This window comes from Bufo bufo, chromosome 10 (genome assembly GCF_905171765.1).
Source record: "Bufo bufo chromosome 10, aBufBuf1.1, whole genome shotgun sequence".
NCBI classification, from domain to species: Eukaryota; Metazoa; Chordata; class Amphibia; order Anura; family Bufonidae; genus Bufo; species Bufo bufo.
In genome coordinates this window covers 77118493-77141066 of record NC_053398.1, presented here as the reverse complement: position 1 = coordinate 77141066, position 22574 = coordinate 77118493, and positions in this window count along the sequence as shown.

The window sequence follows — 22574 nt, the reverse complement described above, 5'->3', positions numbered from 1 at the left end:
GTACTGCAAGGTTTACAGATTGTGCAGAAAACCCTGAAAAGTGACTTTATTGCCTTGTTGCTGTGCCAGAAAGCGCTGAACGTGTGCTCCAGCATTCAAAGGGTTAATTCGCCATATTCATAAAATGGCGCTTCTTCTTCATGCCCAGAAGTGGGAAAACATAAGAACGCCCTCTCAAGAGTGCGAAGGTGCCGAATACGCCCCCCAGAAGTGGGAAAACTCAGTAACGCCCTCTCAAGAGCGCGATGATGTTGAATACGCCCCCCTAGAAGCTGGAAAACGAAAGACTGCCCACCACGAACTTTGCATTGTGAGCCAAGGGAGTAAAGACTCCTCCCTCTGGGCTCCACCCTTATCTCCTGCACTTTTCATGATCAAGGAAGCAGTGAAGATGGCGCTCCCTCAACCTAAATGGGACCAAATGGCGATACAGGGAGAACTCGTCTATGAGCCCGCTGTACCTGAGATCCGGGTTTTCCAGCTCGTGAGAAGAGATGGCACCTGCGCATTTAAAGCAGCTTTCGAGCCAGCACCTGTTGCAGACCAAGACCGGACAGCCGCCGCTGACTTACCAGAGAAGGCCGCTGCCACCGTTCCAGTCCCCGCGGAAGAAGACAGGACTACAGTTAAGTCCTCGGAGGCTGTGGATCCCTCCGCTTCCATCACTGTCAGCGCGGAAGGCGAGACGTCACGCAAGATGGCTGCCGACGCTGAATCTATCCCCACGGAGGAAGCCGTTAATGTTGCTGCCCAGGCGTCCGACCAGCCTGCACTGCGGACTGAGATGGGACCCCGCGACGATCACCAGGAGGCACCGGAACCGACCGCCAGGCCGCTACAACAGGTAGGAGCTGCCGCGCTCCCTGAGGCCCCGGCCCAGTCCGCATCTGCCCCTGCACCGCTTCCCGCGGCTCCTGAAACCGCCAACAGTCCTAGGCCTGCTCCGCCAAAGACACCCACTGGTGTGGTGGAGGCGGCTGGTGTTTCCACTCCGCCGCCCAGTTCTACACCTACTAAACGGGATGCCTGAACCCCAAGGTCCCGAGGGAGATAACCGCTTATGCCCAGATGGCGTGGGAGTACAAATCCGCCATTGAGGAGTGGGTAAAACAAGTAGTGGACGACCCCCAGCCAGGAGACCCCAAACTCACCAGGCGCACTGGGACTGTGCTCTGGTTCTCAGTTGAAAGGGGAGTTGGGTTTCTTCAGGACAGTCACTCCGGGTCGGAGATCTTTGTGGGCCGCCGCTCAGTGAAGCGTCATTATCTGCCGCAGGCCCGTCATAACTTGTACGCAGGGGATCAGGTGGAATATACCCCCATGCGTTCTGTGCAAGGACCTTTTGCTGCTGGTGTCACTTTACTAGCAAAGCCGTTAACCCCTGCAGTCACCCCAGAGACCTGGCAGGAGGACCCAGGCTCTGCGGGCAAAGTGAGATGCCTACAGGAGACCCCAGATGGCAGACTGCGTTTTAGGGAGCAGCCTCAGCCAGAACCTGGACCACTTATTCCTGACCTGGCTGCGCCACCAACACTGCGGGTGGGTCAGATTAACAATTCAGTGCTAACATTCAACCCCAAGGTGCAGCCGTATGTACTGCCATGGAAGCAGCCCCAGTCACCTTCTGTGTGTTTACCAAAGCCCCTCCAGCCAGAGGTTTTGAGCCCCTCTGCACCGGCTAGGGATTCCGGTTTGCAGCAAGTCACAGCTGCATTTTCCAGGCTGTCAGCACAGCCAACTCCAACAACCACCACTAGAGGTCAGTGGCACACTACCACAGCTGCGACAATGAGCTACCAGAGGCAGGAGCGCCCCCTGATGCGCTTTAGTAGCTCTAGTAGAGAGAAGGACATGGATGCCCTCCTCTAACTGCATCCTCCTTCAAAAATAAGGAACTGTTGGGGAGCCACGTCGTGGACTATTCCTGACGGGTGAGGACCTGTTGGCATTGTGTTCTAACGTTTTTATTTTCAGGTTGCCCTATTTAGTCCTCACCCTGATGGTCATGAGCAGTAAGGACTCCCCCCATCATCATTTAACCCCTCATGTCCAAGTTCATCGTTTTATCCCCTTTCTCAGGTTACTTGATAGCCTTGTGCTTTTATATGATATTTTATACCACCCTTTGGATTACAATTAACTTTTACCGCTGTGGATTACAATTGACTTTTAAAAGTTTCCAGAGGATTCTACAACTTCAAGCACTTCAAGGAAAAAGGACTCAAGTTATTGTTGAGCCTCATCTTGCATTAATAAAATTGCACTACTTTTATAAAAATGTTTTATTTCAACATAAAAGCTTGCACCCAAAGAAAAGACACAAACGATACCTGAGCTCTTTGTGATTTTCATACTATGTGATATTATTGCACTAATATTACCAGTTTACATGTAAGGTAACGTCTAAGATAACATGCCCATTGTGTGTATTCTTCTAGGTGCCGCAATGTGAATTTATGCACTATTTGTGATGTTTGCACTTACCATTGCACTTAACTTAAAATGTAGCAACTTACTAAGTATGCCTTAACTTGACAGCTCTTATTCTTTCCTTCCCTTATACGGACTGTCTTCATGCGGACGTCGAATACTAATGGCCTACACCCGGTCATATATACCCATAGGTACCCAGGGTAGGACCAAGTGGTAAGACCTGGCAGATCCAGTAACTACACGGGTAACCCCGCTGCTTCGGGAATCGTTAGAAGTCCTAGACTGCTCCTTCCCGCTTGTTAAATGTTCAGGATTGTTCCCATCCTGAAGTGTCTTATTTCCAGGAGAGCGACGGGATTATAATACCCTCCTCCTGTGACATTGCCAGAAGTATACGGAGACGATAAATACCTCCCCTTCTGAGCTTTTGCCTAAGGTAAGGCGCCTCAAGCCTTAGAGCCATAGTGATCGTGCTTTAAGCCAAATTTCTCAGGCTTTGGTGCAGGAAAGGGAATACAGGATAAAGCCACCCTTTCAGTTGCGGGCATTTCATTACACAATGGCGGGACTACAGAGTAAAGACACCCCCATGCTTTCTTTGGTGTTTAAAGGATCCAGAACATTTCAAAGTCAGTCAGGAATGTTTGCTTTGTGCAGTATTTAGGTTTACTGGTTATACCAAGAGAAGTAAACTGTGTGTTGGACACCTTACTCTAGCGGGCAGGAACCTGGGGAATGCCGTTATATGTTTTGTCTTTGAATGTCATTATATGTAATTCACGCAACACTTTGTACTTTATTTGGGTACCCCAGAGCTGGTTCTTTCTCACACTCCTAAACGTAAGCCGAGGGTGGCTTAACTTAAAGTAAGGGGGAATGTAACATCCCAGAGTTATGTTACTACACACTTTTACCCACATGTTAAGTGTATTTATCTTGTCATCTTGTATAATTTAATATCACATCCTCAATAATGTGCATTTACTAAGCCTGTTATATATATTTGCTGTAATTTCCATGTACACCAGCAGGTGGTAGCAATGTGTCAGCAGGACCTTAGACAGTTTAGTTTATCTAGACTGGAATAGTTTATTCCAGTTTACTCCCCCTCTATAGGCAGAAGTGGGCTGGCCCATGTCCTGTCTCAAGGGGAGGAAAGGAAGTTTTTTTTTTTTTTAAATATCGTTATTGATTTTCCTTGAACAAAAGCAATATAGAAATATATATATAAACAAGGAGAGTCACACATAGCACAAATACCTTTCCTTAAAACATTTATTGGTGCCTAGTCAAAACATTAAAGACCTGATCGGTCAGCCCAGATAGCAACATAGATACTCGAACATCAAGACCAAGACACCCCATATTGGTGCCAATCTCCTATCTCCCATATGTAAAACAAACCACTCCCCCCCCCCCCCCCACTATGCCTGGCCTGGCACGACTGCCATAGAGAGCGGCTGGCGACTCCTGCCCTGATACAGGGTGTATCCCGTACTAACCCAAAACAGAGCCCCTTGTAATAATAGTGATAGTAATAATGGGTCATCAGTTCCAGCCCGGCTATACATCTGTTTCTGTTATTTCTCCCGGCTAACTTTCATGAGCTTAAATTCTTTTACTCTTAACATTAAGCTTTGCCACTCGTGTATTGTGGGAGCTCTATCCTTCCCCCAGTTCCTGAGGATTATTATTTTTCCCAGTAAGAGTCCCTTCAACCAGCGAATCTGCTCACTTTTAGGTGTTTTATGTTTGAACTCGGGTGGGAAGAGTCCGAGTATGGCTACTTGAATGGTTGAATTATTCCCGCCAGCCCCTGAAATATACTATGCCAAAAGATCTGAATAATCGGGCAGCCCCACAACATATGAGCATGATCTGCGGCGGTAAGAGAGCATTTCAGGCAAAATAATTCTTTTCCCTTTTTCCCATAGATTTTGGATAAAAGACTCGGAGTGACATATAGTCGATGTACTATTTTAAATTGCGTCAAACGGTGCTGTCTAGAAAGGGAGGCCTTCTTGATATTTTGGTATATTTCCCGCCATTGAAGTGGGTTACATTCCCCTATATCCGCTTCCCATTTATCTACACTTTTAAATTTAGTGACAATACTTAATTCCTCTATTAATCTCCTATAGATTTGTGAAACTCTAACTTTTTTCCCTACTGAATTATAGCAGAAAACTAACAGTCCCTTGGTGCCTGTTGTTTGCGAAGTTTTATTAAGCGTATCTATAGTGTTCTAACGCAGTGATTGGTGTCTTGTGCAATATTTCCCCTATTGGTTTCATTTTTCCCTTAGTGCATATATGTGACAGCAACATAATCCCTCTCCGGGTCCAGTAATTATTTTCATTTAGGGCAAGAAACTCTGTTAACGAAGGGTTATCCCATAGCGGAGTGAACTCCAAGGCGTGTGTAACCTGCATAAGAGCCTTTGTTTTATTCCACACCTTCTGTAACATTAGGCCAATTGGGCTGGTATGTCCCTCACGTTCCAGGGATCCGGATTCGAGTATGCTAAATATATTCTGTATAGGCTGTTGCTGTTGTCCAGCGATATAGGATATTAGTGAACCGTCCCCCTTATTAATGCACCACTGCAGCTGTGAGCACAGATAATAACCTTGAAAATGGGGGAGGCCAAGGCCGCCATTTATTTCGGCCAGGCACAGATATTGTAACTTGATGCGGACACTTTTCCTGCCCCATATCAGATCGTTAATTAGGCTATCAATCAAATTGAAAACACTATCTTCGATCCAGACGGGACAGGAGCTGACCACATATAGTATCCAAGGCAATAGAATCATTTTGATCAATGCAATTCTGTTAACCTGTGAAAGCGGTAATTTTTGCCAGACCCTGACTTTCTCCCTTACTTTATTAACCAAGGGGGTAATATTTAATTTATTATGTTCCCTAATTGAGCTACCAATTTTTATCCCTAAATATTCTAAGTGGTCCGATGGGGAGATAATTCTAACCTTTAGATCGTTTTGAGGAGGTACACGGTTCAGGGGAAGGAGGACGGATTTGGACCAGTTTATCTCATACCCGGCGACCTTTCCGAACTCCTATTATTTGCATGACGCATGGGACACTTCCCCATCCATCATTCAAATAGAGCAGCACGTCGTCTGCATATAAGCTGATCTTATCCTCCGCCCCCCTGCCCCCGAATCCCACAATACTCTGCTCAGCTCGGATCCTGCATGCAAGGGGTTCCATAAAGATTGCGAAGAGGAGTGGGGAAAGTGGGCAACCCTGCCGTGTCCCGCGCTGTAAGCAGACAGCAGGGGAAATCACCCCGTTGATATTAATTCTGGCCACGGGTCCATTGTATAACATTTTAACCCAGCCAATAAATTTTTGGCCCAAGTTCATCTTATACATAATCCGCCAGAGAAAGGACCACTCCACCCGGTCAAACGCCTTAGCGGCGTCCAAAGACATGATGGAGCGATCCCCCCCATCTGGACATTCAGAAAGGTCCTGCGTATGTTGGTCTGGATTTATCGCCCAGAGATAAACCCTGTCTGATCTGTATGAATTAAACCGGTAATTACCTTTTTTAGCCTGTTGGCGAAGGCTTTTGCAATTATCTTATAATCTGCGTTAAGCAGAGATATAGGTCGATAGGCCTCAACTTTATTTCTATCCTTCCCCTTCTTCAAAATCAGTGTAATAATTGCCTCCATTAAGGATGGGGGCAATTTTTCACAATTGCTGGATTCATTCAGGACTTGCAATAGCCCGGGTAGAAGGACCCCCGCATGGCGCTTATATATACCAAACGGAAGCCCGTCTGTCCAGGGAACCGAAGAGGCCCGAACTCCCTTTAAAACCTCCTGTAGCTCCCCCAGGGAAATGGGGGAGCACAGGAGAGCCGAGTCCGACAATGCAGGGATCTTAATTTGTTCCAGGAAATCTTCTATACTAGTCCCCGCATCATCCAGCTCAGAGCGATAGAGATTATTGAAGTGTTTTACGAATTCTCCTTCAATTTCCATTCCATTTTCCAGCCTCCGACCGTCACCTGTCAGAATTTGTCTAATCTTATGAGGGGCCTTTTGATTCGTTATTATGGACACGAGTAGCTTACCCGGGGTACCACCTTCACAAAAGTGTTCATAACCTTGGAAGAATAATTGATTCTGGGCTTTTTTCCTCATGAAGTTTATATAGTGGTCCTTGGCAGATTTTAACTGAGCCCGCATTTTCTCATCGTTATTTATTCTAATCCTACCCTCCAAATATGCGACCTTTTCTTCCAAACTTCTTTCTTCTTTAACCACTTCAGCCCCCAGTGCTTAAACACCCTGAAAGACCAGGCCACTTTTTACACTTCTGACCTACACTACTTTCACCATTTATTGCTCGGTCATGCAACTTACCACCCAAATTAATTTTACCTCCTTTTCTTCTCACTAATAGAGCTTTCATTTGGTGGTATTTCATTGCTGCTGACATTTTTACTTTTTTTGTTATTAATCGAAATTTAACGTTTTTTTTTGCAAAAAAATGACATTTTTCACTTTCAGTTGTAAAATTTTGCAAAAAAAAATACATCCATATATAAATTTTGCTCTAAATTTATTGTTCTACATGTCTTTGATAAAAAAAAATGTTTGGGTAAAAAAAAATGGTTTGGGTAAAAGTTATAGCGTTTACAAACTATGGTACAAAAATGTGAATTTCCGCTTTTTGAAGCAGCTCTGACTTTCTGAGCACCTGTCATGTTTCCTGAGGTTCTACAATGCCCAGACAGTACAAACACCCCACAAATGACCCTATTTAGGAAAGTACACACCCTAAGGTATTCGCTGATGGGCATAGTGAGTTCATAGAACTTTTTATTTTTTGTCACAAGTTAGCGGAAAATGATGATTTTTTATTTTTTTTTTCTTACAAAGTCTCATATTCCACTAACTTGTGACAAAAAATAAAAAGTTCTATGAACTCACTATGCCCATCAGAGAATACCTTGGGGTCTCTTCTTTCCAAAATGGGGTCACTTGTGGGGTAGTTATACTGCCCTGGCATTCTAGGGGCCCAAATGTGTGGTAAGGAGTTTGAAATCAAATTCTGTAAAAAATGACGAGTAAAATCCGAAAGGTGCTCTTTGGAATATGGGCCCCTTTGCCCACCTAGGCTGCAAAAAAGTGTCACACATCTGGTATCTCTGTATTCAGGAGAAGTTGAGGAATGTGTTTTGGGGTGTCTTTTTACATATACCCATGCTGGGTGAGATAAATATCTTGGTCAAATGCCAACTTTGTATAAAAAAATGGGAAAAGTTGTCTTTTGCCAAGATATTTCTCTCACCCAGCATGGGTATATGTAAAATGACACCCCAAAACACATTCCCCAACTTCTCCTGAGTACGGAGATACCAGATGTGTGACACTTTTTTGCAGCCTAGGTGGGCAAAGGGACCCATATTCCAAAGAGCACCTTTCGGATTTCACAGGTCATTTTTTACAGAATTTGATTTCAAACTCCTTACCACACATTTGGGCCCCTAGAATGCCAGGGCAGTATAACTACCCCACAAGTGACCCCATTTTGGAAAGAAGACACCCCAAGGTATTCCGTGAGGGGCATGGCAAGTTCCTAGAATTTTTTATTTTTTGTCACAAGTTAGTGGAAAATGATGATTTTTTTTTATTTTTTTTTCATACAAAGTCTCATATTCCACTAACTTGTGACAAAAAATAAAAACTTCCATGAACTCACTATGCCCATCAGCGAATACCTTGGGGTCTCTTCTTTCCAAAATGGGGTCACATGTGGGGTAGTTATACTGCCCTGGCATTCTAGGGGCCCAAATGTGTAGTAAGGAGTTTGAAATCAAATTCTGTAAAAAATGACCTGTGAAATCCGAAAGGTGCTCTTTGGAATATGGGCCCCTTTGCCCACCTAGGCTGCAAAAAAGTGTCACACATCTGGTATCTCTGTATTCAGGAGAAGTTGAGGAATGTGTTTTGGGGTGTCTTTTTACATATACCCATGCTGGGTGAGATAAATATCTTGGTCAAATGCCAACTTTGTATAAAAAAATTGGAAAAGTTGTCTTTTGCCAAGATATTTCTCTCACCCAGCATGGGTATATGTAAAATGACACCCCAAAACACATTCCCCAACTTCTCCTGAGTACGGAGATACCAGATGTGTGACACTTTTATGCAGCCTAGGTGGGCAAAGGGGCCCATATTCCAAAGAGCACCTTTCGGATTTCACAGGTCATTTTTTACAGAATTTGATTTCAAACTCCTTACCACACATTTGGGCCCCTAGAATGCCAGGGCAGTATAACTACCCCACAAGTGACCCCATTTTGGAAAGAAGAGACCCCAAGGTATTCGCTGATGGGCATAGTGAGTTCATGGAAGTTTTTATTTTTTGTCACAAGTTAGTGGAATATGAGACTTTGTATGAAAAAAAAAATAAAAATAAATAAGCATTTTCCACTAACTTGTGACAAAAAATAAAAAATTCTAGGAACTCGCCATGCCCCTCACGGAATACCTTGGGGTGTCTTCTTTCCAAAATGGGGTCACTTGTGGGGTAGTTATACTGCCCTGGCATTTTCCAGGGGCCCTAATGTGTGGTAAGTAGGTAAATGACCTGTGAAATCCTAAAGGTGCTCTTTGGAATATGGGCCCCTTTGCCCACCTAGGCTGCAAAAAAGTGTCACACATGTGGCATCGCCGTATTCAGTAGAAGTTGGGGAATGTGTTTTGGGGTGTCATTTTACATATACCCTTGCTGGGTGAGAGAAATATCTTGGCAAAAGACAACTTTTCCCATTTTTTTATACAAAGTTGGCATTTGACCAAGATATTTATCTCACCCAGCATGGGTATATGTAAAATGACACCCCAAAACACATTCCCCAACTTCTCCTGAGTACGGCGATACCAGATGTGTGACACTTTTTTGCAGCCTAGATGCGCAAAGGTGCCCAAATTCCTTTTAGGAGGGCATTTTTAGACATTTGGATACCAGACTTCTTCTCACGCTTTGGGGCCCCTAGAATGCCAGGGCAGTATAAATACCCCACATGTGACCCCATTTTGGAAAGAAGACACCCCAAGGTATTCAATGAGGGGCATGGCGAGTTCATAGAAATTTTTTTTTTTGGCACAAGTTAGCGGAAATTGATATTTTTAATTTTTTTCTCACAAAGTCTCCCGTTCCGCTAACTTGGGACAAAAGTTTCAATCTTTCATGGACTCAATATGCCCCTCACGGAATACCTGGGGGTGTCTTCTTTCCGAAATGGGGTCACATGTGGGGTATTTATACTGCCCTGGCATTCTAGGGGCCCTAAAGCGTGAGAAGTAGTCTGGAATATAAATGTCTAAAAAATTTTACGCATTTGGATTCTGTGAGGGGTATGGTGAGTTCATGTGAGATTTTATTTTTTGACACAAGTTAGTGGAATATGAGACTTTGTAAGAAAAAATAATAATAATTCCGCTAACTTGGGCCAAAAAAATGTCTGAATGGAGCCTTACAGAGGGTGATCAATGACAGGGGGGTGATCAATGACAGGGGGGTGATCAATGACAGGGGGGTGATCAGGGAGTCTATATGGGGTGATAACCACAGTCATTGATCACGCCCATGTAAGGCTTCATTCAGACGTCCGTATGCGTTTTGCGGATCCGATCCATCTATCAGTGCATCCGTAAAAATCATGCGGACATCTGAATGGAGCTTTACAGGGGGGTAATCAATGACAGGGGGGGTGATCAATGACAGGGGGGTGATCAGGGAGTCTATATGGGGTGATAACCACAGTCATTGATCATGCCCCTGTAAGGCTTCATTCAGACGTCCGGATGCGTTTTGCGGATCCGATCCATCTATCAGTGCATCCGTAAAAATCATGCGGACATCTGAATGGAGCTTTACAGGGGGGTAATCAATGACAGGGGGGTGATCAGGGAGTCTATATGGGGTGATAACCACAGTCATTGATCATGCCCCTGTAAGGCTTCATTCAGACGTCCGGATGCGTTTTGCGGATCCGATCAATCTATCAGTGCATCCGTAAAAATCATGCGGACATCTGAATGGAGCTTTACAGGGGGGTAATCAATGACAGGGGGGTGATCAGGGAGTCTATATGGGGTGATCACCACAGTCATTGATCATGCCCCTGTAAGGCTTCATTCAGACGTCCGGATGCGTTTTGCGGATCCGATCCATCTATCAGTGGATCCGTAAAAATCATGCGGACGTCTGAATGGAGCTTTACAGGGGGGTAATCAATGACAGGGGGGTAATCAATGACAGGGGGGTGATCAGGGAGTCTATATGGGGTGATAACCACAGTCATTGATCATGCCCCTGTAAGGCTTCATTCAGACGTCCGGATGCGTTTTGCGGATCCGATCCATCTATCAGTGCATCCGTAAAAATCATACGGACATCTGAATGGAGCTTTACAGGGGGGTAATCAATGACAGGGGGGTGATCAGGGAGTCTATATGGGGTGATAACCACAGTCATTGATCATGCCCCTGTAAGGCTTCATTCAGACGTCCGGATGCGTTTTGCGGATCCGATCCATCTATCAGTGGATGCGTAAAAATCATGCGGACGTCTGAATGGAGCTTTACAGGGGGGTAATCAATGACAGGGGGGTGATCAGGGAGTCTATATGGGGTGATAACCACAGTCATTGATCATGCCCCTGTAAGGCTTCATTCAGACGTCCGGATGCGTTTTGCGGATCCGATCCATCTATCAGTGGATCCGTAAAAATCATGCGGACGTCTGAATGGAGCTTTACAGGGGGGTAATCAATGACAGGGGGGTGATCAGGGAGTCTATATGGGGTGATAACCACAGTCATTGATCATGCCCCTGTAAGGCTTCATTCAGACGTCCGGATGCGTTTTGCGGATCCGATCCATCTATCAGTGCATCCGTAAAAATCATGCGGACATCTGAATGGAGCTTTACAGGGGGGTTATCAATGACAGGGGGGTGATCAGGGAGTCTATATGGGGTGATCACCACAGTCATTGATCACGCCCGTGTAAGGCTTCATTCAGACGTCCGGATGCGTTTTGCGGATCCGATCCATCTATCAGTGGATCCGTAAAAATCATGCGGACGTCTGAATGGAGCTTTACAGGGGGTTAATCAATGACAGGGGGGTAATCAATGACAGGGGGGGTGATCAGGGAGTCTATATGGGGTGATCAGGGGTGATCAGGGGCTAATAAGGGGTTAATAAGTGACGGGGGGGGGGGGGGGTGTAGTGTAGTGTAGTGGTGCTTGGTGCTACTTTACTGAGCTACCTGTGTCCTCTGGTGGTCGATCCAAACAAAGGGGACCACCAGAGGACCAGGTAGCAGGTATATTAGACGCTGTTATCAAAACAGCGTCTAATATACCTGTTAGGGGTTAAAAAAAACACATCTCCAGCCGCCCAGCGAACGATCGCCGCTGGCAGGCTGGAGATCAACTCTCTTACCTTCCGTTCCTGTGAGCGCGCGCGCCTGTGTGCGCGCGTTCACAGGAAATCTCGGCCATCACGAGATGACGCATATATGCGTGACTCTGCGCAGGGCTGCCACCTCCGGAACGCGATCCTGCGTTAGGCGGTCCGGAGGTGGTTAAAGAACTCTGTTTTACTTCTTTTTATTTTGCTATAGTATAACCCACGTATATATGCCTTCATAGCATCCCACACAAAGTGGATATGCGTTGTGCCAATGTTTTCTTGCCAAAACTGTGCGAGTTCCTTATTTATTCCCTCTGTGTCATTTATTATGGTTAACCAGTGATTGTTCAATCTGAACGATCTAATGATGGCGGATTGTCGCCCGATCTTCATAACAAGTAGGATTGGTGAATGATCCGAGATTCCGTGGATTTCGCATTTCATTTTTGAGGCTAAATCGAGCATCTCGCTATTAGCCAGGGCAATATCAATTCTGGACATAGCGCTGTATGTTTTACTAAAGCAGGAAAATACCTGTTTGTTACCATACAGCCATCGCCAGATGTCTTTGAACCCTACCTCCTCACAAAACCCTCGAAAAAGGGAGTACTTAACCTGGTTATATTTCCCAACAGTAGATATTCTATCTAGCTCGGGGTCTAGTACGCAGTTAAAGTCTCCGCATATTAGTATCGGGCACCGCTCTCTATTGTGCATAAAGATCATCAACTGGTTAAGGACTGTCATCCCGAATGGAGGGGGGATATATAGAAAGGCAAGGACACACTTCCTACCATTCCATCGGGCGTGGAGAAAGACATATCTCCCATCTCTGTCAATCGACTGGTCCAGTGGGACAAAGTCAATACTCTGGTGGACGTATACACTAATCCCACGGGAATATGTCGAGAAACCAGAGTGGAACTGATGGCCCGCCCATTTCTTTATTAAATATTCTGGGATCTCTGGTGATGCATGTGTTTCCAGTAAAGCGACTATAGCGGGAAGATGTCGAATAATTAGGTCAAAAACTATAACCCGTTTTGTTCTATCCCCTAAGCCGCGGACATTCCATGTTATTATTTTGTCATTCATTATGTTATGGAGCTATAAAAGAGTCGTCCGTCGCCCCCCAATAACAGCCGTGGCCAGGCCCTTTCCCGTCCCCCCCACACCCCCCTCCTGCCTCTACCAAACCCCCCCCACCCCCAAACTGGTTCACTGGTGCGGAGCATCCTGTCAACCTCTTACATTACACCCATCCGTCCATGGGCCCGCCCCCGACGCCCCCCCCATCCCAACGCGCCCAACCGCCACCCCTCAGCCCCAACCCGACATCATATTATCTATTCTTTAACAGAGTCCAGCCATTCAAGGGCATCTCTAGGTATATCAAAGAACATTACCGTGTCCCTATAAACCACTCTTAATTTTGCAGGGTACAACATGGAGTATTTAAGGTTAACCTCTCGTAATCTTTTCTTAATGTCGTAGTATTCCCTGCGCTTGTTTTGAGTGTCCCTAGAGAAGTCAGGGTATATCTGTATCTGATTTCCATTATAATCAATCTCCTGTAGTTCCCTCTTGCGCCGGAGCGCCCAGTCTCTATCACTCGAGCGTAATATTCTAATCAAAAAGGGTCGAGGGGCGCCTCCTGGTGGAGGCTTTTTAAGAGGGATTCTGTGGGCTCTCTCCACACAGAGCACAGCGGTGTCCCCTCTGGTCCCCAGGGCCTCTATCAGCCATTTTTGTACAAATTCAGCGGGGTTCTCCCCCTCTACACCTTCGGGAAATCCCACTATTCTCAAGTTGTTCCTACGTGCTCTGTCCTCCATATCTGTCAGCTTCGTACTAAACCGTTTGTTTTCCCTGTCTAAGTCGTCAATCTTTTTAGTCATCTGTCGCTGTACTGTTTGAACCTCCAGCAAGCCCGATTCTACATATTTAATACTGGCCCTTATTTTGTTCATATCATCTCTAATAAGGGTTATTATAGTCTGTAGTGTCTTTACGGTGGTGGAGATGTCTATGACTGATTGATTCGTGGTCTGTACTACCGTCAATATATCCACCAACTTACTGTCTATGGTGTCTAATCTGACGACGTCAGGTCCCCTATACTGCTCCATTTGTATTAGCGGGTCCTCCTGCACTTCCGCCGGCTCCACAGTTTTTTTCCCCCCTCTGGGTTTAGGTGTGGGCGATTTCAGATATTTTTCCATTCTAGCCTGTGGGCTACTTCCGCCCCCAGCTTTGGGTGATCCAGTGCCCACTGATTTCCTATTATATTTGGGCGGCATGTTATCCGCTACTCTGTCCTGATAGCAAACAGACTACCAAAAAAACAAAAAAAACAAATACAATAGGGAACACAAGGTCTCCCCGGACTATACTGCCTAACATTAACACGGCCCAGAATATGGGTCCCTCACTTATTGACGCATTAACGGTACCACAAATACAGCAAGTGTCAGACAATTAATAGGTCCAGTGTAGCCATATATTAATCCCTTATTGTTTTTTCCGGTTTGGTCGGAGGCCGGCGTGTTTGTGTAGGCCGAAAGCTTGAAATCGCTTTTCCTCCCCGGCCAGTCCGGAAACCCAAAGGGCAAAAGCATTCAAGCACAAATTCAGCTTGGGCCAGTATACTTGTGAGTAATTGCATATGCTGCAGGGCAGTGTCCAAGGTGGGGGTTTCTCCCAAGTGTTCGGTAACGGCAATTGATGTGGATGTGGATGAGAGTCAATAAAAGGTCCCCTCTACCGCTACCCCCATACTGATAATCTCGCTCCTATTTGGCCCTATTTGGCCCAGCGATATACTAAAGTTACCAAAGTTAGTGAGTTATGCGCAATAATAGAGTGTTAGTGTCAAACGTGAACAAGCGCAATCTCACCAGTCTTCAGCCTTTTCGGCCTGAAATTAGGAGAGAGGGGTATATAAGTTAATCAAAACAGCAATCTTCTCCTTTGCCTAGTATGGGGGTGCGGGAGGCAGTAGTCACCAAAGGATCCAATTCTATGATGGTAGATAGGTTTACTATGCAGATAATCAATATATATACAAAAAACCAATGATGAAAATTGAGGGGGTCCCCACAACTCACGGCACCTCTCACACCCTTGGCCCAGGAGGTGAAGCATTCATATTTCAGCCAGTGGTTCCTCCGGAGATGCTAACAGCATTGTTTTGTCACTGTATTGTTTTTTCAACCTGTGGTTGTTTTTTTTATTTTTTCCACCATAAGTTCAGTCAGCTGATATAATACCCGTAGCCCGCGACCAACTAGCCCCTGTTTTTTTTTTTTGTTCCCAACCACGTGAAATGTTGTTATTCAACAAAGAGTTAGTAGGTTATGTTAGTTATTAATGGGGTTAGCAGTGGGTAAAACTAACACGCTGTCTCACCAATCTTCAGCCGGCCGGCCAAGGGTGGAAATACAGTCTCAGCGCGCGGCAGCCTTGCCTGGTGCGGTAGTGCGGTAGTACAGCGAGGGGACAACCGCCAAGGGGTCCAATTTGGCGGCTTGTGCAGGTGTGCAGGTTATACGGGTTTAATAACTTGAGCGGTCCAAATATTTCCCAGCATCTCCCAGCATTCTACAGTGGGACTTCTACTCCGCAGCATGATGCATTCATAGTCACCTCGGTCTCGCTGGTACGGCAAGCTGCCCGGTCCCCATACCGCTGGAGCAGATTACTAGCCTCGTAGCTGGTCAAGGCTGGTCATAGCTGGTCCCGGCCCTGGTGCGGCTCTGGCACGCCGAAGAGTAGAGGACGCCGAAGGTGGGAGGCGAGATGGACACAGGGGCGGTACCCAAGCGGACGCGCGGCACGCCCACGTAGCTACACCGCTACGTCATGCCGCTACTTTCCTCTCTTTTCGTTCAGGTTTTCTGAGGGGAGGAAAGGAAGTTTAGTTAGTGGGCCAGCTACCCCTGCTTGGGGAAGGCTGTGCTGGTAGGAGCTCCCAGTTCAAGGGATCCCAACCCAGGATCGTGCCTCGGCTGAGGCCAAAGATCACCATTCCCAGTCTGAGCCTTTAAGCCTCAGCTGGTTGACAAGCAAGCAGCCACCTCCAGAACTCCAGGAAGAACCATTCCCTGTGAGCTAACTGTGAGTAACCATCCAGAGACCAGGAGAAGCCAAATTCCTCCTCAGCTAGTTAGTCCCATACCAAGCAGAAGATAGAGCAGAAGACAGATTCCTGCCACATATTACAGAGCCATAAGCAGACGACTAATCCTGCAAGAGAGCTCCAGGCACATGCTAGATGCGGAAGAGATATTGATCCCTGCCTGCTGGGACCTAAAAGACTAATGCTGTAACTCATATGGATTAATGCTGCCTCCAGTAAAGACAAGTTGAATTGTATTTCAAGTCTGGATCTCATTTACTGCTACCAAAACCCTCAATAACTCCTACTATTAACACAATCATTTATTGCAAGTGAGCCAGGATCCAGGAGTCCAGCCATACCCAGGTAGGAGACACCGTTGACACTATAACTACCACTACACAGAGACATTATACCACTCTGGCATTCCTAACCTGGTACGTGAGTTGCAACACCTTAAAGGGCCCTGAGACTGTACCCTGCGCACACTGCAATTGGCGTCACGAACAAAAACTCTTAACTATCATTTATACCTGACCCAGTCAGTGCATATTGTTGCGCCAGTGTGCATTAGTCCAATCCGGCTTACATACGTCACAAGAAAAATAGTCGGCACTCACTCTGTTTGCACGTTGCACGGGATAGGAATGAAATCCATGCTGGGATTTTCCTTGAATACTGCACATACGTGACAGGGAAATTAATATAGTTAATCTGTCTGTTAGTTTTGTGGGCGACGTCAAAGAATGAGGAGGGCATCAAATAAGCAACGTGGCCCTGGTCGTGGTGCTGCTGGTGTTGGTGGATCTCCTGTTGCAGGGAGAGGACGTGGTAGATCTGTGCCAGCTACATGCCCAAATGAAACACCTTCCTCAGGTGCATGTAGGCAACAGGATATTCAGCGTCATTTTGTAGGCCCAAATACCGGTATGAATAGTGAGGCCAGAGCAAGTAAAGGCGGTAGTAGTTGTATTTTTGACAGTGCCTTCAGTTCCTTCACATTGTCTCCCACTCGGTCCCCTTCTGAAACCGCAGAGTTGGCACCTACAGCCCATGGGCATCTCTCTTTCATCTCACCCCCTGGCAAATCAGCCAAGCAGTCTGAGCCCCAAGTCATGCAGGAGTCTCTTACGTTTTTTGATGACTATGCTGGCGGGGTTTCTGTGGGCCATCCACCTAGCCCTAGAAGTGGGAGAGATTGGGTGCACTGATGCCCAACCACTTTTGGTTCAGGATGTGAACATGGGAGGACCACCGCAGCACGTCTCTGATGATGATGACGAAACATAGGTGAGTTGCCAACTGCTGTGGCTTTCTGCCGTGTGCAGACCGGCAAGGAGGGCAGGGGTGAAGAGTGGGTGGAAGATGATGTGGAGGATGATCCTAGACCCCACATGGACTCAAGGTCATGCGAGTGATGTGTGCAGTTTGAACGAAGAAGTGGTGGTCACTCAGCGCCAGCCGCACAGCAAAAGAGGGAGCAGGGTGCAATAGCAGAGTGGCCTTCCCCTAGCCAGTATGCATGCTACTGCCTACTAGATGGCTTTGAGGTTCGCCCGACGGTCGTTTCGCACTGGACTTTGCTAGTTCGCGATTCACCGAACATGCGAACATATGGCTATGTCCGGGCGCGCCATATTCTTTTGCATTGCGCCGATCTTTGACCCATGACACACCCATCAGGTGGGACAGGACACTCAATTGAGACGTTTCAGCACATGGACACACACCAAACCCTATAACAGAACACAATCTGGCAGCCATTTTAAATTATGTTCATGTAAAATGTAGAGCAGATAACCAGTGGCACTACACCAAACCTAAAATTGTCAGGATGCGACTGCCGTGGAGCGGTGCCTCATGGAGGTGCTCAGCCTGTATCTGCAGTGAGCATATGTGATAAAAAGAAAAAGAAAAGGAAAAAGAAAACAAAACGAGCGGCACTCACCGTTGATAGGCAGGTTACTTTATTCCATGGCAGGAGGGGGGTGCAAGGGTTGCAGATACAGCAGCAAATAAGCAACAGCCGTTTCGCGCGTGTATGCGCTTCTTCTGGCTTTGAAGAAGCGCATACACGCGCGAAACGGCTGTTGCTTATTTGCTGCTGTATCTGCAACCCTTGCACCCCCCTCCTGCCATGGAATAAAGTAACCTGCCTATCAACGGTGAGTGCCGCTCGTTTTGTTTTCTTTTTCCTTTTCTTTTTCTTTTTATCACATATGCTCACTGCAGCTACAAGCTGAGCACCTCCGTGAGGCCAGAAGAAGCGCATACACGCGCGAAACGGCTGTTGCTTATTTGCTGCTGTATCTGCAACCCTTGCACCCCCCTCCTGCCATGGAATAAAGTAACCTGCCTATCAACGGTGAGTGCCGCTCGTTTTGTTTTCTTTTTCTTTTTATCATTTTAAATTATGTGTTTTGCCAGTGTAGAGAGAGGTTGCATTTTGGAGCAGGGACAGGCTGTTTGAAACTTAATGACACCAAACACCAACTAATAGGGCTACAAAAGTCCTTTTAAGGACTGGTAACATTGTGCTATCGATAAATGTGATAAACTGATAATATACTTTCTAACATAGAAAGTATATTATTATAACGCACTTGTATGCTTCTAGAAAATTCTGACTACGATCTATCAGCTTGCACACAATAGTAATAGAGGTTTTCCATATACCTACGGCGACAAAATACAGATTGTGGGTTTAGATATACCTGCTTCAACTAACAACTGATTGAGGCCTGCTATATATCAGCTTCCACAATATAGTGATAGAGATTTTCTATATACCTGTGTCCACAAAATTACTGCTTGAGGGTAAAATACCGGCATCAACTACCAACTGATTGAGGCCTGCCATATATTAGCTTCCACAATATAGTGATAGAGGTTTTCAATATACCTGGGTCCACAAAATTACTGCTTGAGGGTAATATACCAGCATCAACTACCAACTGATTGAGGCCTGCCATATATCAGCTTCTACAAAATAGTGATAGAGGTTTTTCATATACCTGCGTCCACAAAATACAGATTGTGGGTTTTGATATACCAGCTTCAACTAACAACTGATTGAGGCCTGCCATATATCAGCTTTTATAAAATAGTGATGTAACGGGTGCCGAAGGTGCACTCGGTCTCCCATCAGCCGCAGACCTGCTGCTTAGCTTCGGGAGCGAATATCTGTGTTTGACCTTGTTCCCAGGGCAGCTTTGCTAGCTGGGAGGCTGCCTGCTCCTAGGTCTGCCTTGGACGCCGAGCTGATCACTCGGTGCTCGACTGGTCGGTCTGTCGGTCATGTGATGCTGGCCACGTCACATGACCCTCACTCCCCACTATAAATACAGGCAGCCTGCTGGCCACAGGTTGCCTGTTAATTTTTAGGTATCTGGTGATTGTTTTGTTCCTGCATACTTACCTGATCCTGTGTTCCCTGACGATTCTCTGCCTGCTCCTCCTGTACTGTGCATCTCTCCTGGTATCCTGACCCCGACTTCCACCTGACGATTCTTTGCGGACTCCTGTTGTACTTCGTTTCTCTACTGGTATTTGACCATGGCTTTTCCTGACTATTCTATGCTCATTCCTTAGTACTGTGTAGCTCTCTAGGTATTGACCCGGTCCGTTCACGTTCTGTTATTTGTCTTGTCTGTCTTCCCAGCACGTATCCTAAGTTAGGGACTGCCGTCTAGTTGTCCCCTGTCATTAGGACTTGCAAGGCAAGTAGGCAGGGCCAGGGGTGAGGGTGGAGCGCAGTGGTCACTATCCTCCCCCCTGTGTGTAGTGTACATTACCGTCACAAGTGATAGATGTTTTCCAAAAAATTGTGATAGAGGATTTCCATATACCTGCGTCCACAAAATTACTGCTTGAGGGTGATATACCAGTTTCAACTAATGACTGATTGAGGCCTGCCATATATCAGCTTCTTCAAAATAGTGATGGAGGTTTTCCATATACCTACGTCCACAAAATTATTGCTTGAGGGTAATATACCAGCTTCAACTAACAACTGATTGAGGCCTGCCATATATCAGCTTCCATTAAATAGTGATAGCGGTTTTCCATATACATGCGTACACAAAATTATTGCTTGAGGGTAATATACCAGCTTCAACAAAATACTGATTGAGGCCTGCCATATATCAGCTTCCACAAAATAGTGAAAGAGGTTTTCCATATACCTGCGTCCACAAAACTATTGCTTGAGGGTGATATACCAGCTTCAACTAACAACTGATTAAGGCCTAACATATATCAGCTGCCTCAAAATAGTGATAAAGGTTTTCCATATACTTGCATCCACAAAATTACTGCTTGAGAGTGATATACCAGCTTCAACTAACAACTGACTGAGGTCTGCCATATATCAGCTTCAGGAAATAGTGATAGAGGTTTTCCATATACCTACATCCACAAAATTACTGGTTGAGGGTAATATACCAGATTCAACTAACAACTGATTGAGGCCTGCCATATATCAGCTTCCACAAAATAATAATATAGGTTTTCCATATACCTGAGAACACAAAATACAGATTGTGGGTATTGATATACCTGATTTAAATAACAACTGATTGAGGCCTGCCATATATCAGCTTCACAAAATAGTGCTAGAGGTTTTCCATATACCTACGTCCAAAAAATTACTGCTTGAGGGTAATATACCAGTTTCAACGAACAAATGATTGAGGCCTGCCAAAAATCAGCTTCCACAAAATAGTTATAGAGCTTTTTCCATATACCTTCGTCCACAGAATTACTGCTTGAGGGTGATATACCAGCTTTAACTAACAACTGATTGAGGCCTGCCATATATCAGCTTCCACAAAATAGTTATAGAGATTTTCCATATATCTGCGTCCAAAAAATTACTACTTGAGGGTGATATACCAGCTACAACTTATGACTGATTGAGGCCTGCCATATATCAGCTTCCACAAAATAGTAATAGAGATTTTCCATATACCTGCGTCCACAAAATTACTGCTTGAGGGTGATATAGCAGCTTCAACTAACTACTGATTGAGGCCTGCCTTATATCAGCTTTCACAAAATAGTAATAGAGGTTTTCCATATACCTACATCCATAAAATACAGATTGTGGGTTTTGATATACCTGCTTCAACTAACAACTGATCGAGGCATGCCATATATCAGCTTCCACAAAATAGCGATAGAGGTTTTCCATATACCTACGTCCATAAAATTACTGCTAGAGGGTGAAATACCAACTTGAACTAATTACTGATTGAGGCCTGCCATATATCAGCTTCCACAAAAAAGTGATAGAGGTTTTCCATATACCTGCGTCCACAAAATTACTGCTTGAGGGTGATATACCAGCTTCAACTAACAACTGATTAAGGCCTGCCATATATTAGCTTCCACAAAATAGTGATAGAGGTTTTCCATATACCTGCGCCCAGAAAATTACTGTTTGAGGGTAATATACCAGCATCAAGTAACAATTGTTTGAGGCCTGCGATATATAGGCTTTCACAAATAGTGATAGAGGTTTTTAATATACCTGCGTCCACAAATTTATTGCTTGAGGGTAATATACCAGCTTTCACTAATAACTGATTGAGGCTTTCCATATATCAGCTTCCACAAAAAAGTGATAGAGGTTTTCCATATACCTGCGTCCACAAAATTACTACTTGAGGGTGATATACCAGCTTCACCTAACAACTGATTGGGGCCTGCCATATATCAGCTTCCACAAAATATTGATAGAGGTTTTCCATATTCCTGCATCCACAAAATTACTGTTTGAGGGTAATATACCAGCTTCAACTAACAACTGATTAAGGCCTGCCATATATCAGCTTCCAGAAAATAGTGATAGAGGTTTTCAATATACCTGCGTCCACAAAATTACTGCTTGAGGGTGATATACCAACTTGAACAAACTACTGATTGAGGCCTGCCATATATCAGCTTCCTCAAAATAGTGATAGAGGTTTTCCATAGTAACATAGTAACATAGTACATAAGGCCGAAAAAAGACATTTGTCCATCCAGTTCGGCCTGTCATCCTGCAAGTTGATCCAGAGGAAGGCAAAAAAACCCTGTGAGGTAGAAGCCAATTTTCCTCACTTTAGGGGAATAAAAAATTCCTTCCCGACTCCAATCAGGCAATCAGAATAACTCCCTGGATCAACGACCCCTCTCTAGTAGCTATAGCCTGTTATATTATTACACTCCAGAAATACATCCAGGCCCCTCTTGAATTCCTTTATTGTACTCACCATCACCACCTCCTCAGGCAGAGAGTTCCATAGTCTCACTGCTCTTACCGTAAAGAACCCTTTTCTATGTTTGTGTACAAACCTTCTTTCCTCCAAACGCAGAGGATGTCCCCTCATCACAGTCACAGTCCTGGGGATAAATAGATGATGGGATAGATCTCTGTACTGCCCCCTGATATATTTATACATAGTAATTAGATCTCCCCTCAGTCGTCTTTTTTCTAACGTGAATAACCCTAATTTTGATAATCTTTCAGGGTACCGTAGTTGCCCCATTCCAATTATTACTTTAGTTGCCCTC